Genomic DNA, 5,550 nt, shown 5'->3' on the forward strand with positions numbered 1-5,550 from the left:
TGCATGGTCCCTATCTCTTAAAATAAATAAATAAATTTAAAAAATCATTTGTCATACCAAGAACCAGGAAGAACTCAAAGTACGCAAAAAAAGTAATCAATATATGGCAACACAAAAACAACAGACACATTAGAATTATCTGACAAAAATTTTAAGGCAGTTATGCTATAAATGCTTCAGTGAGGAATTATGAACATACATGAAACAAATGAACATATAGAGAACTTCAGAAAAAATAGGCACAGTAAAGGAATAGAAGATATAAAGGACCAATGGGAATTTTGGAAATGAAAAATATAATAGCCAAAATAAGAACTGCAGTGGATGGACTCAACAGCATAATAGAAGAGACAAAGGATAGAATCAGTTAACTTGGTGAGAGAATAATGAAATCACCCAGTCTGAACAACAGCAAGAAATAGATTGGAAATAAATAAACAGAACACTCAGGGACATTTGGAGATATGACAAAAAAAATCTAAGTTTCATATCATTGAATTTCCAGAAAGAAAGAATAAAGAGGGCAGGATTAAAAAAGTACTCAAAGAAATAATGGCTGAAAACTTGGCAAGAGACATAAATTTACCAATTTGAGAAGCTGAGTGAATCCAAAACAAGATAAACCAAAAAAAAAAAAAAATCTATGTCCAGAACATTATAATTAGAAAACTAAAGTCACAGGAGAAAATCTTGAAAGCAGTCAGAGAAAAATGATACTTTAGCTATAGGGGAAAAACTGCTACAAATGACAGTGGATTTTTCATTAGAAGCTATGTAGCACAGAAAGTAAGTGGCACAATGTGTTTCAGAATTGTCAACCAGCATTTTCTACCAAGCAAACACACAACAAAATTAAAACATTACATGTAAGCACTAACATATCAATAATTACATTAAACTATTAAAAGTTCTAGATACACAAATTAAAAGACAGAAATTGGAAGAGTGAGTTAAAAAAAACATGATCCAATGATCTATTCAGTACAAAAAACTCACATTTTCTATGTAGGTTAAAAATAACAAGATAAGAATACATAAAATTATGCAAACACTAGTCAAAGGAAAACAGGAGTGGATATATCAATATCAGATACAGTAGACATTACAATGCAGAAAATTAACAGAGACAAAGAGGGACATCATATAAGGACAAGAGGGGCAATGCCAAGTGTGCATGTACCAGACAACAAAGCAGTAAAATATGTGAAGCAAAACTGATATAATTAAAACAAGAAATAGATCAATCCAGTTACAGTTGGAACTTTAACCCCCTCCCAAAAATTGATAGAATAATTAGAAAGAAAATAAAAAACGATAAAGAAGAATACAAATCCACCATCAACAAAGAAGATCTAATCAACATTTATAAAACACTCTACACAAAAGGAGCATATAAGTGTCTTAAGTATTTTTATCAAGTGTCCATGGAACTCATACCAAGGTAGACAATATCCTGGGTCATAAAACAAACTTAGACAAGTTTCAAAATGTTAAAATCATACAGAGTGTGTTCTCTGACTACAAGCAAATAAAACTAGAAATCAAAACCAGAAAGATAACAGAAAAATCTCCAAACGCTTGGAAACCCACAGCACAATTAACTAATCTATGGGTCAAATCTAAAGCCTCAAGAGAAATCAAAGTAGACATTGGACTGAATAAACATGAAAATACAACAAATCAAAGTTTGTGGGAAACAACTAAAGCATTGGTGGAAGAGAAATTTGTGGCACTAAGTTCATACATTAGACATGAAAAAAAAGTATCAAATCAATTCTATACGCTCCCACCTTTAAAATGTAGAAAAAGAAGAACATGAACCCAAAGCAAGTGGAAGGAAGGAAGCAATAATAAGAAGCGATAAGTAGGAAATTGAAAATGGGGAAAACAATGGAAAAATCAATGAAACAAAGAGCTGGATGGGGAGATCGGTGTCGGGAATGGGTGCAATAGGTGATGGGGATTAAGAAGTGCACTTGTAACGGAGCATTGAGTAACGGACAGAATTTCTGAACAACTATATTATACACCTGAAGCTAATGTAACACTGTATGTTAACTATACTGGAATTAAAATTAAAAAAAAAAACTTAATAAAAAGTGTGCCAACCCCCTAGCAAAACTGGTAAAGAAAAAAAAAGAGGGACAACTGATCAATATTAGGAATGAAACAGGGATATCATGATAGACTCTGCAGATAACAAAAGAGAAATATGGGAATGACACAAACAACTCTATATTTACAGATGTGATTTTATGGAAATTAACCATTTCCTGGAAAACCACAAATTATCACAATTCACCCAATACGAAATAAATTATATAAATAGCCTCATAACTGTTAGGTAAATTGAGTTCATAATTTAAAAATTCCCCCCAAAAGAAATCTCCAGGTTCAGAATACTTCACTAGAGAATTTTAACAAACATTTAAAGAAAAAATTAATATCAAACTTATGTAATCTCATTTAGAAAATAAAGGAGGAGGGGCGCCTGGGTGGCTCAGTCAGTTGGGCGTCCGACTTCGACTCAGGTCGTGATCTCACCGTCCATGAGTTGGAGCCCCACGTCAGGGTCTGTGCTGACAGCTCGGAGCCTGGAGCCTGCTTCAGATTCTGTGTCTCCCTCTCTCTCTGCCCCTCCCCCACTCACGCTCTGTCTCTATCAAAAAATGAATAAACGCTAAAAAAAAAAAGAAAAGAGGAGAAAATAAAAATTTATGTTATGTAACTAGTATTACTCTGATACAAAACCAGAAAATAGTTAAAAACGAAAATCCTACAGACCAATTATCTGTCATAAATGTGGATACAAAATATTTTATAAAATATTTACAATAGAATTTAGAAATATATTTTAAAAATTATTTACCATGTATAGGTTGGGTTTATTCTGGAAATGCAAGCTGGTTCAATATTTGAAATCAATCAATGTAATCCACCATATTACCAAGTTTAAGAAAAATCACATAATAATATTAATTGATACAGAAAAATCATTTGAAAAACTTCAATATACATTTCTGATTAAAATTTCAAAAAATAGGAATAGAGGAAATTTTCCTTAACTTGATAAAGAATATCTACAAAAAGCCTTACAGCTGATACGTACATAATAGTGAAAGACTGAATGCTTTCTCCCAAGAATAGGAATAAGCTAAAGATGGCTTCTCCCACTACTCTTATTCACTGCAGTGCTGGACATTGTAGCCAGGTCAATAAAACAAAAAAAAGGAAATAAAAGATATAAAGGTCATGAAGGAAGAAATAAATCTGTTTCCATTTACAGATAATGTAATTTTTTTCCTTAGAAAGTTAAGTTAATGGAATATCTAAAAAAAGGAACTTCCAGAAGGACAAAATCAGTTGTAATTTTGATATACGAACAATGAACACTGGAATTAAAAAAATACAGCACTATTTATAATTGCTCAAAAAATGAAATGCTTATGTGTAAATATAACAAAACATGTGCAGGACTTGTATGTGAAAGCTACACAATACTGAAAAAAATCAAAGAAGATCTAAACAAATGGAGAGACTCTATGTTCATGAATTGGAAGACTCAACATAGTAAAGATGTCAATTCTCCTCAAGTTGATATACAGGCTTAATGCAATTCCTATCAAAACTTCAGTAAGAATTTTTGTAGATATAGACATTAGTATTCTAGAATTGGTATGGAAAGACAAAGGAATTATCATAGCTAAAACTATTCTGAAAAAGAAGGATAAAATGCATAAAGGTAAATAGAAAGATATAAAAGCCAGCATTATTATAATTTGGTTTGTAACTCCACTTTTTATCTTCTACAGTATTTAAAGGAAAAGTGCATAAAAATATTGTGTACAAAATGTATAAAGATGTAATATGTGACATTAATAACATAAAAGGGGGAACAGAACTTTATAGGAACAGAGTTTTCCTATGTGATTGGAGTTAATATCAATTCAATGTGTTTCCTTCTCTGCCCTTCCCTGCTTGTGCTCTGTCTCTGTCTCTCTCTCTCAAAAATAAACATAAAAAAAATGCTTAAAATCATTAGTCATTAGGAAAATGAAAGTCAAAACCACAATGAGATACCACTTTATGCCCATTAGGATTGCAATTATCAAAACAACAACAAAAGTAAGCAAACAAACCACAAAAAATCAAAGGAAAATAATAAGTGTTAGTGAGGATGTGGAGAAATTAGAACACTTTTGCATTACGGTAAAATGGTGCAGCCACTGTGGGAAACAGTATGACAATTCCTTTAAAAAATTTAAGCAGAATTACCATATAATTCAGTAATTCCACTTCTAGTTATATACCCAAAAGGATTGAAAGCAAGTGCTCAAAGAGATAAATTGTACACCAATATTCATTACATTATTCACAATAGCCAAAGGTAGAAACAATCCAGTGTATGAATGGATATACATATATGAATAGATATATGAATGTATAATATCCGAATGGATATGCAATGGATATATGAATGGATAAACAAATACGAATGGATAAATGAAATGGATACATTCACACAATGAATATATATTCATATAATAGAATATTACTCAACATTAAAAATAAACTACATTCTGAAAGATGCTACAAGGAAGAACCTTAAAAACATTAAAGTAAGTGAAATAAGTCAGGCACAAAAGGAAAAATATTACATAATTCCACTAATCCTGAGGTATCTAGAGTAGTCAAAATGATAGAGACAGAAAGTAGAACTGTGATTACCAGAGGTCGGAGAGAGAGGAATGGAATCAAATTTTTAATGGGTACAGAGTTTCTGTTTGGGATGATGAAAAAGTTCTGGAAATGGATAGTGGTGATGGTTTCACAACATTGTGAGTGCACTTAATACTACTGAATTATAAACTTTAAAATGTTTAACATGATAAATGTTTTGTTATGTATATTTTTCCCAATAAAAACAATCAAACTGGAAAAAATATCAACTCCTTCAGATCATTCTTTAAATTCATTCGCAACTGTTTTCTTGATCCTCTGGGTTAAACTTCTTTGCTATGCTCTTTGAGATCACCCTGTACTCATCCTTTCATGCCACTGATCTCAGGAAGCTATAGTGTTTGATTAAATTTCTGCCCTTAGAAGACTGCAAATTTTGAAAGGGCAGATTGTCTTCTCCATTGTTGTGTCCTAGGATCTATTATGTGTTTAGAAAACAGTAGGTGTTCAAATACTTACTGAAGACAATAACAAGTCTTAAAGATGTGTAAAATGATAGCTAGAAATCTCGTCTTCTGACTCTCAATCTAGTCTTCTTTTACTGGGACAACTCAATATTTTCCAATGATTTCTCTACTTCTAGTACTTCTAGCACTTAAGCTGTATCTGTCTATAGATATGGATGGTAGTTTTGTCTTTCCATGAAATAGTTTTTTAATGGGCACACTGCTTTAATAGGCACCACAACCTTTGAAGTTTTCTTTCTGTATACCTGACATCACCTTTCCCTCGTCATTTAGATTATTTGTGAAAATATTAAGGCAGAGTAGCCCAGGTAAAAATGGAATGGACAGATCTGTAGCAATACTC

Source organism: Herpailurus yagouaroundi, unplaced genomic scaffold (assembly GCF_014898765.1).
Source record: "Herpailurus yagouaroundi ecotype Mexico unplaced genomic scaffold, PumYag 161, whole genome shotgun sequence".
Classification (NCBI taxonomy): Eukaryota; Metazoa; Chordata; class Mammalia; order Carnivora; family Felidae; genus Herpailurus; species Herpailurus yagouaroundi.